The following is an 11420-nucleotide window of genomic DNA, read 5'->3' as shown; positions in this document are numbered from 1 at the left end:
CAGCATTTGGCATGACTATCAGATCACCCATTTCAGTAAATACCACACATGCGCACACACATGCATGCACACACAGTCAGTAGTATATCCTGTGACTCTAACATGCTCAGAGACCTAGCTGGAAACCATGCTTTTATTCTTGAAGATTTATATTAATATGTAAAACATTGGCGAAGTTTTACTATAGGGAACTCAAGTTTCATACACTCAGTAGCTCATTACCCCAATTTGGAAATAATTTGTGTACTAGTGGGTTGCTAAGTATTGAAAATACTGAAGTCTCACCAACTGGGTCCCACCTTGATATTCCAAATCTTCAAGAAAAGTTTTGGCCTTTATGAGGTCAGGTCAGGGGAAAGCAAAGGGAAACATCTGGGAACCATTGTTTCCACCATGTTTACAGGAAAGAGATCAAAGGCCAACCACATGGCTTTAGAGGCAGACAGAACTGGGTTTAAGTTTTGACCCTATCACTCACTCACAGGGGAACCTGAGCAAAGTTCCTATTCTCTTAGCCCAGTGTCCTCTTTTGCAAAATAAAGATAAAATTGCCTGCCTTTGAAAGTTACTGTGAAATTTAAATAGAAAAATGCACACAAAGAGCTGAGTATGATATCAGGCATATTACAAAAGGTCTGTAAATTTTTTTTACAATTGATCCTTCACATTTCTGTGTTGGTTTTCTATGTCTTCCTTTTTTTCATTGAAATCTAGACAGTAATTTTAAACTGGGGGTATATTTCCATAAGCATAAACTTGAATGTTCTTTGATGATTGGAAATGCTTGTTTTTAGCATGTGCTTTGGATTTATTTTCCTCATTAGAGTCACAGGTGTGTTTGTGAGTATGACTGTGCATTAAGGCTGGTTTCATCATTGACTCCTAAAGACCTTGGGAAGTTAACACCAGTCATGGATAAATATTTTCTGATAGCCATTCTTGAAAAGAAATTCAGTTTGTTGTTCATTATATGTAAAGAATTACATACCTAATAATAGTAACTTAAGTCCAATAGTAGTGAGCTTTTAAGAGATGCATCCTGATCCTTCCCAGTATTTGAGAATGATCAAAAGCGAGAAGCAGACTGGTAGAGGATAAAGGGTAAGGTCTCTCTATTTTGTCTGTACCACTGACAAATGCTGTTGGTTGAGTATCCTCTTTTTTCTTGCATTGAGTTTGGATCTCTAAGTGCTTCAGATAAATCTATGTCCATTTCTTTCTATGAAAGGAAAGATGAATCTAAATTGTTTTTTCAGTACTGATGATTGAACCCAGGGGCACTTCACCACTAAGCTCTATCCTCTTTTTATTTTATTTTGAGTGGAACTCTGTAAGTTGCTTAGAGCCTTACTAAGTTGCTGAGGCTGGCCTTGTGATCCTCCTGCCTCACTCAGCCTCCAAAGTAGCTGGGATTACAGGTGTGCTCCACCATGCTTGGCTCTGGATTATTTGTGACCATTCTTCTAATTGCACTCTTCCAATGTTTGGTGTCTTAAGGAGCATGTAGCACTATAGCAGCCATAATCAGTGGGAGATTCTACAGAAGGGACGACTAGGAAAAGATCACACGTTCTGCAAAATGTCCGCAAAGAAGAGTTTGTCTCTTTTCTGGTTTTGTTGTGCTTATATGGAAATGTAATGTGCCCCATCCACATATTCCTTAAGAAAGACCACTTTTATCATTTGGTATCCCTGAGGGAAAGCCTTACATGATGAGAACAGGCAGTGGAAAAAGAAGGAAAAGGTCTGGAACCCTGTTGTCATCATTAGCACTGAAGTAAGCAATCTTAGAAATACCATTCTCTTCCACAGTGAAAGTGCCCTCAGTGGACCTCTCTGTTATGTTTAAGCTGATAGGGCTGGGTCTTCTTAAACTTGCAGGTGAAGGTATCCCACATGAATTGCACACCAGCCAAAGAATACCAAACCAGAAACCTCTTGCAAGAAAATCATTCTAAGATAAAATGGATTCACTATTCTCCGGTGTCTATGGCTGCCTTTGTACAGGGAATGAGATTAATGATTTTTAATTTAGTCTGTTTTCTGTCTCAATACTTTTTTGAAAACAAGATTAACCCTCTGTGTGTCTATTGTTAATATATTTTATTATTTTGTTTTATTATTGACTTGCCAACAACCTACCAAGAAATAATATTTTGTACCCACATAAAATCTTTTGTCATTTTTATTTTTCCATATTATATAACTAAGTCACTTTTCGTTTCTTTAATATATTTATTGATTTATTTCTATTTTGTTTCTTTTTACCTCTTAATATTTATATTTTATTTTTCCATGTAATATTTTGATCCTTTTTTCGCTTTCAGTATAGTTTATCTTTTAAATATATGCATGTGCATACATACTTTTGGAAGAGGCATGATGTAGTAGGAGAAGCATGGCATTTTGTGTCAAACTGGTTTAAATTCTGGCTCTGGTCTGTCCATGTAGTTTTTGACAAATTCCTTAAACTAAAAGCAAAAGCAGTGACAGTGAGCATGGAACGATGTAATTACAGAACCAGTCCTAAAGGAGATGTAAAGATTAGGATGTCAGGCTACATGCCTTGAGAATTTTTAATTACATACTGATCAAAAAATGGAAGAAGAGAGAAAGAAGGTGGGAGGTAGAGTGAATGGCCTCTGGTGTAATAAATGTGAACCAAAAGATTTATTATTTAAACTGACAAGTACTCAAAATATTAAGAACATTAAAATATACAAAGATTAAAAATAAGAATATACCATCTTGACCAAAATTGAGTAGTGCAGGGCCAGAAGGGATGTAACAAGGAAATGGGAATGGGCTAACGCTATTTTCCATATTGAAGAACTAGGAGATAATATCTAAAGAATTAAAATCTAAAAGTGGTATATAATATTAAACAAAGGTTATCTTCAAAGCAAAAATACATCTCTCTAAGTGTGTTAGAAAAATCAAAAAAAAAGTGATACTGAAAAATACAGAAAAAATAGATAATTTCTCTCATATATGTATATGTGTGTATATGTACAGTAAATAAGCTATGAAAGACTTCTAGGCTTTTTTGTTACTCAAGATAATAAATCTTTTGAAAGCCATTTATGTTGTTTTTTTAAGAAAGAGAGAGACAGACAGAGAGAGAGAGAATTCTTTAATATTTATTTTTTAGTTATCGGCAGACACAACATCTTTGTTTGTGTGCGGTGCTGAGGACCGAACCCGGACCGCACGCATGCCACGTGAGCGCGCTACCGCTTGAGCCACATCTCCAGCCCCATTTATGTTGTTTTTTGAAGCTGGCAACTGAAAGCATCCTTACTGATCAACCTACCAGCTACATGATACCTAACCAGAAGCCCCTTGCAAAGAAACCAACCCTTCCCTCCAGAGTTAAAACCAAATATATCTGTTATGATAGATGCAGAAGAGTTCATTTTCACCTCTATATCAAGAAAATAATTACAAACTGACTTATAAAGCAATATCCAACTCTATGCTGTAGATAAGGCATAACTTAAAGTGGTTCAAAAAAGTTGAAAAATAAAAAGTGTATGCAAAAGTATATCATATAAACACAAACAGATGCATATTTTTTAATAACATGAGATTATAAGATCAAGGAATTCTAAAGAAAATGGTGTTTTAAGGTGGAAATTTCAATAATGCTGAATATTTCTAGGAAACCAACTAAAATAAGGACACAGAAAAATTTCTTGGATTTAGCCAATAATGAGATTGAGCAATCTTGAAAAGAATGGTTTTATTGAGGTGATGAGGCAAAACCTACAGTGTGAAAATCTCAACTTTTTTTTTCCAGCAATTATGATCATACTTGCTTCTGAAAGTTCAGAGTATGGGGCAGGGCTATGTAGTAGTGTATGGCCTTCATAACAGGAAAGATGACTGTCGGATATATTCTAGCTCAGATGACTGTTTGCAACCTAGTTCTATTCACAGCATCCTCTATAAACAAATATGTAATATGAAGATTCAGGAGCAAGAACAGGGGTTTTGTTCATTTGTTTGGTTTTGTTTTTGCAGGACGGGTTACTAATACAACAACTGGCCCTAGCCACATATTCCTTAAGAAATATCACTTTCACCAAGAGAATGCCCCACCTTGGGTGCCCCGAGGAAAAATGAGGTGATGAGCATCTAGTACCACTCTCTTCTTGTATCTGCATGTAACAAATAGGCTTCTTCCTCTGACATCTAGTGTTGGGTGTTCTATTCGACCAACCTGTATTGGGAGTTTAGGGAGAATTGGAAAAAGCCATTTTCCCATGAAGAATTCATCCATTCAACTCCATGCACCCCTATTAGCATCCTGGATAGATTTTATTATGTCATAGGTATTACATTTATGAACAGTCTCCCTGAATGGAGTTAGAGAAAGGTAAATTGATGTGAGTCATTAGCTAATGCTTCAGTTAGGTGGTAGCTGCTGGTACACAGTAACTGTGAAGTAAGTGTTGGTTATCTTGAAGTGACTGAAAGGCTGAGAAGGAATATTGCTGAGGTGGGAGAGGAAGCTATTATAACTGCAGAGAGAGTAGAACTTTGTGAAGAACCCAGAGGACATTCAGCTGAGTAGAACACAGAGATGGGGGCCCAGGGTTTAGGAAGCCCTGAAATCAGAGTCTAGAATATGGAATTAGATGCAAGATATACAGGAGGGATGAACGTTGGAGAGAAAAACTGTTAACTCTGCCAACAAGTATGTGTTGAGCTTATGTTGGGCATGCATAGTATCTTACAGTTTGAGGAAAGTGGCGTGTAAACACAGAACTAAAAATTAGGAAGTATACACAAAACCTTGGAGTATACAGGAGGGAGAGACTTCCAGCACTGGAAATAACCAGGGTAAGCCATTGTGAAAAGAGGACTTCTCCACATCATCAAGAAAGAAAAGAGATTTTCACAAAGAAAATAAGTAAAGGCACAAATTTGAAATTAATAGAAATAGTAATAATCAAGACTTACTTCACTGTCACTGTGAACTATAACTTCCCAGCACCATCTCATTTCCTCACAAATGTATGCAGTGAGTTACATGATTCTCCTTGAACAGATACGGAACCGAGATTAAAAGAAGTTGATAATTAAATCAGCGACCTTGCGCCTAATGGAAGAAAAAGTAGGCCCAAAATCTCCACCATATCAGATTAGGCCCCAACTTCCTTAAGACTCCTATAGCACAAGAATTAAAACCAAGAATCAATAAATGAGATGGATTCAAACTAAAAAGCTTCTTCTCAGCAAAAGAAACAGTGAGGTGAATAGAGAGCCTACAGAATGGGAGCAAATCTTTACCACAAGCACATCAGATAGAGCACTAATCTCTAGGATATATAAAGCACTCAAAAACCTTAACATCAAAAAAAAATAATAACCCAATCAATAAATGGGCCAAGGAACTGAATAGACACTTCGCAGAAGAGGATGTACAATCAATCAACAAATAAATGAAAAAATATTCAACATCTCTATCAATTAGAGAAATGCAAATCAAAACCACTCTAATATTTCATCTCACTCCAGTCAGAATCACAGCTATCAATGGGGCTGGGGATGTGGCTCAAGCGGTAGCGCACTCGCCTGGCATGCGTGCGGCCTGGGTTCGATCCTCAGCACCACATACAAAGACGTTGTGCCCGCGAAAACTAGAAAATAAATATTAAAGGGTTCTCTCTCTCGTTCTCTCTCTCTCTCTCTCTCTCTCTCTCTCTCTCTCTCTCTCTCTCTCTGTCTCTCTTTCTTTAAAAAAAAAAAGAATCACAGCTATCAAGAATACAAACAACAATGAGTGTTGGTGAGGATGTGGGGAAAAAGGTACACTCATACATTGCTGGTGGGACTGCAAATTGGTGAAGCCAATCTGGAAAGCAGTATGGAGATTCCTTGGAAAACTTGTAATGGAACCACCATTTGACCCAGCTATCCTGCTCCTTGGTTTATACCTAAAGGACTTAAAAATAATGCTACATACATACATAGCCATATCAATGTTATGGCAGCACAATTCACAATAGCTAAATTGTGAAACCAACCCAAATGCCCTTCAGTAGATGAATGGATAGGGAAACTTTAGTATATATACACAAGGGAACATTACTCAGCATTAAAAGAAAATAAAATCATGGCATTTGCAGATAAATGGATGAGTTGGAGAATATCATGCCAAGTGAAGTAAGACAATATCCAAAAAACAAAGGCTGAATGTTTTCTTTGATATGAGGATGCTGATTCATAATGGTGATATGGGGGTGAGGAGTATGGGAGGAATGGAGGAACTTTACATATGGCAAAGGGGAGGGAGGGGAAGGAAGGGAGTAAGGGGGTAGTAATGATAGTAGGATGAGTTATACATCATTACCCTAAGTACATGTATGAAGACATGAATGGTGTGAAAATACTTTGTGTATAATCAGTGACTTGAAAAAATGTGCTCTATATGTGTAATATGAAATGAATTGCATCTGCTATCATGTATAACAAATTAGAATAAATAAATAATTTAATAAAAAAAATAAAATTTTTTTAAAAAAGAAGTTGATAGATTTGCCTAGAATCAGCCCAACTTATCCATTCCTAGCTACACACAGCACTGTCCAGATCCTCCAAAGGACAAGGACTTTACCAGAATCCAGCCTTCAGTTTTCAGTAAAACCGCTCTAGTCACAAGCATCTGCCCAGCAATGGAACATTTATTTTTCTTATAGTCACCCTCTTCTTTGATATTTTTTTAAACAAAATTTTTTGTAGTTGTAGATGGACAGCATGTCTTTTATTTATTTATTTAATTTTATGTGGTGCTGAGGATTGAACCCTCACATGCTAGGCAAGTACTCTGCCACTGAGCTACAACCCTAGCCCTCTTCTTCAATCTTGAAACCCATTCATACAGGGAAGTGCTTAGCAGAAAAAAATAGGTGAATTCATTTCAACTCTAAATAAACATATATTTGTCTCTGTCTTAAATATGGAATATTAAGTGATAGATACAGGAATTGCTAAATTTTTGTCTGAGCTACAGCTTAAGGCAAGCTACACCTTTAAAATTAAAAATAATAAAAAGGAGAAGAAATAAGCAAAAAAAATACTATGTTTGATGGCCAAGTTAAAGATTAGCAGCTTGGAAGGCCCCAAGACATTTATTTTTACTGTAATACATTTCTGATTGTCAAACTAAAATGTCTCTTATTGTATAGCATTTGACCTATTTGAAGAAGTGCAAATTATCTAAGGGTTTTTCCTTTGTTAAATTCACAGCCCTATTTTGACATCCACTCAAATATGTAATAACTTTTTATCATAAAACCAGCAGAAATGAATACTAAATTTTTCATGCAACCCTTCTGGGATTGTACTGTCGGAGTGGATATATCTTTTCTTTGATGTTTTTGAAATTAGTTTTATGTAATCAGTACCTGTCAGTGGGACACTGAATATTGACAGAATAAAGAATTCTTCCACTTTCTCGTTGCTATTAAATACCTCACTGTCAATTTTTAGAACATGCAAGATTTGACTCAGCCCTGAAATTTCCAACATAGATGGTATTTTACATTTGTGATAGTAATCATTGTGTCCTTGAAAAGGTTATATCTAGAAGATATTCTCTCTCTCTCTCTCTCTCTCTCTCTCTCCCATCCTCCCTCCCCCACACCTCTCTCTCTCTCTCTCTCTCTCTCTCTCTCTCTCTCACACACACACACACACACACACACACCTATACCTTCCATGCAGTTTTAAGTCCATCCCACATACCCAGACAACTCTTCACTGCCTCTCTGAGAGGGCCAGGGGATGACCTATGTAGTTCTATGGAATTGCCTGGACCTCCTATAGCCTCTCTGAGGCTTTTGAAATGATCTGACCAGGGTATTGGTAGAAACAGCTTCAGTGTCAGGCTGCCCTGACCTGGCAATGAGAGGCTCTCACAGAGGGCACGCTCCAGATACAGGGGTGTACACCGACCTTCCTTTGACTCTTCTCACTCTCCTCCACAGTTGGGTCTGGTGCTGAGGACAATTCACATTCCTGGAAAATAGCACATCTTAGTTAAATTAATGCCAACAAAGCACCCTAAATTGATTAAGTGAAGTCTACTAGTATGCTTTTAGAATGCTTCCCTTATTGTAAACTACAGAAGAGAATTATCAGCTTATAAATTAAATTGGCTAAATTAAACAAAAATCTGTAACATTAGTCACCATTTTTATATGAGGCTATTTTGATGCTAGTAAATTTTCAGCAGGAAACAACTCTTTTGCAAATTACAACTTGTAGGTCAGCTGGACACAGTGCCAGGCCATTATAATTTTTTTCCTTTTTAATTACTTGGCCAAGAAGGAACATAAATTTTTCAGAAATTTTCTACTTTAACTCTGTTTACTATTATAACTCATGTAATTCTTACAAAGGATATAATATCAGGATTATATTAAAGGGTATTAAATTAGCAACAATATAGCTAATCATTATATAAGTTATCAAGGACATTTTCTATTGTCAGCTTCCAGGGCAGCTTTGCCCAACAGAATTATGAGCCACAAAGGCAAGCCACGTGTATCATTTTAAATTTTGTAGTAGCTGCAGCTAAAAATAAAAATAAGTGAAATTAATTTGAATATATTTTATTTAATACATTACTTTAAAAACATTATTCCGTATGTAATTCAATACAAGAATGGATTTTGCATTTTTACACCTAATAGTCAAAATCAAGTATACATTTTTATACTTACAGCACACCTTAATTCAGACATACCACATCAAATGATCAGTAACCCCCTTGTGGCTAGTGACTACTGTGGTTGTAAGGTAAAGTTCAGGGTCACATGCATGCTGTGCTCTGAGGGGATAGGATAAAGGATGAATTAAAAATGACTTCTACCCTCTGAGAGGGCTAAGTGTTGGGAGTCAATCCAGGTGGGGACCTCCTTTGGGTAAATAGGGCTGCTTATATGCATCTTTCTGCTAATTAGAGACACTCTAGTCACCTGACTTCCAGGTGTCAGAAAATGGGCACAAGGTGCTAATTTTATTAAGACAAAACACTCTACTATCATTATCCAGAAGACCACTTTAATATACAACTGTGCGATATCTACAAAATAAACACTCCCACATACACACTAGGATGTGCACCTTTGAGCAGTGCATAACCTGCACAATATACCAGAAGCCTGGCCGTGGTACCTTCCTCCCCCTAGTTCCTCCCTGCCCACACCCTAGTCAATATCACAACAAGACTCTCTAATTTAGTATCCTGCTTTGGAAAGTCCACTGCCCCTCTCACCCTAACTGCAGCATAAAATTGTGAAGAGGATACATTTATGGTGTTCAAACCTTCTTTGTTCTTCCCCAGCCTCTGTATGTCCTCTTTTTCCTTCAGGGAGTGCCACTATGTGGCTTTTCTAAAGAGCTGCCTTGAACTCCCAGTAGCTTCTTTCAGAGTCTTAAAGGCTGGCAAGACCAGGAAATTCCCCTTAAAACACGACTGCTTTCAGAGAAGGTTCTGATGGAAGTTCTTAATTCCATACCAAGCATTTAATACATTACTTTCTTTCCTTGGGGATTTTCATATCATAAGCATCATTTGTACCACGCAGAAGAAAGGCTACATTCTCAGTTAAATTAATTTCAAGCATCAGTAGGCAAGGGCGAAGAAGGGCAGCTTCCTGGAGCTGCTGAGCTGTTGCTAATGAAGCTCCAGCCTGCCCTGCCTTGGGCTGGGGCCGCCAGTCAGGCCCTTCAGCAGCCGGCCTTCCCTCACATTCCTCTAGACCTTTGCCACATCATGTGGGAATAGCTGCCTAAGTTGATTCTTAAAGTGAGGTTTTTCATGCCTTCCCAATTTGTGGGTATGATTCTTGAATTTACCACATATTAGAAGTATCCACGTTTACTTTATATTCATTTCCAGAACAGCAATGATATGGCCCAAGATTGATCATTAGCATGATAAATTATACTTATAATCTAGCAAACTTCAATATGGTTGAATTAATTAAAAGTAGCCTCATTTTTATGAGGCTCCTTAATGCTGAAGCTGAAGCAATAGCATGACATTTTGAGCTTCTAATTCAACACTTTCTTTTAAAACATGGACAGAGGAGTGGAAGTGCCTTATCCAGTAGGCACAGTAGCCCAGGGCCAACAGTGTTTTCAGGAGTCAGTGGATGTGTATTCATTTCTTTTCAGATTCGGAAGAAAAGCTGGATTTTATTTGTCTTTATGCCCATGTAGCTGTAAAATACAATTTTTCATATTTTCCTTGGAGGAAAGGACCCAGGAAAGGAAAAATGTCTCAAGCCTGTGAGCAATGAAGCAGTACTTGCTGGATGGTTTCCAGCCCCCATGAACAACCTCAGAGATATTCTGTTCTTCCTAAGCAAAGAGTAATTTCCTTCAAAGATTTTTCTCCCACTACTTCCCTAACAAAACAATGAGCTGAAGTTGTTCTAACAATCTAAAAAATATTAGAAAAAGAAGACATAAAACAGGAGAGTCTGGATTCTCTAGCCTATTTTCAAATCTACAAAAAGCATTCCCTCAGTTAATACAGTTCAGGGTCGAAGGAGATATTTTAATGTGCTAATTAAAATGTTAAGTACTGCTTGAGCAGAACAAAATCAATTTTTATTCACACATTTTGAGAGTGATTCATGAATGAGTGGGATAACATGTCAGACTGTATCTCAGGCCCTATTTGCCTTATCAAAAGCTAAGTATTTACCTACCTCAAACCAACTTTACTAAAATATAACTTCATTACAGCAATGAAGTCAAAGCTAAAAGAGAATCAACAAGTCAGTAAGTATTAGAACTAGGCCTCTATAAGCCTAATATTGCTTTTTTAAAATCTTTTATTGATTTCATTTTTTTAAAATACACAACAGCAGTGGAATGCATTACAATTCTTATTACACATATAGGGCACAATTTTTCATATCTCTGTATATAAAGTATGTTCATGCCAATTTATGCCTTTATACATGTACTTTGGGTTTTTTGCATTATAATTCTTAATACACATATATATCACAATTTTTCATATCTCTGTTTGTATATAAAGTATGTCTTCATACATGTACTTTGTATAATGATGTCTATCACATTCCACCGTCTTTGCCAATCCCCTGCCCCCTCCCTTTCCTTCCCACCTCCCTGCCCTATCTAAAATTCATCTATTCCTCCCATGCTCTCCCTCCCTACCCCACTATGAGTCAACTGTCTTATATCAGAGAAAACATTCGGCATTTGATCTTGGGGGGATTGGCTGAATTCACTTAGCATTAACTTCTCCAACGCCATCCATTTACTTACAAATGCATGATTTTGTTCTTTTTTTAATGCTGAGTAAAATTCTATTATGTATATATGGCACATTTTTTTATCCATTCATCCACTGAAAGGCATCTAGGTTGGCT

The sequence above is a fragment of the Marmota marmota genome, unplaced genomic scaffold (assembly GCF_001458135.2).
Source record: "Marmota marmota marmota unplaced genomic scaffold, marMar, whole genome shotgun sequence".
Lineage (NCBI taxonomy): Eukaryota > Metazoa > Chordata > Mammalia > Rodentia > Sciuridae > Marmota > Marmota marmota.
This window is presented reverse-complemented; position numbering follows the sequence as displayed.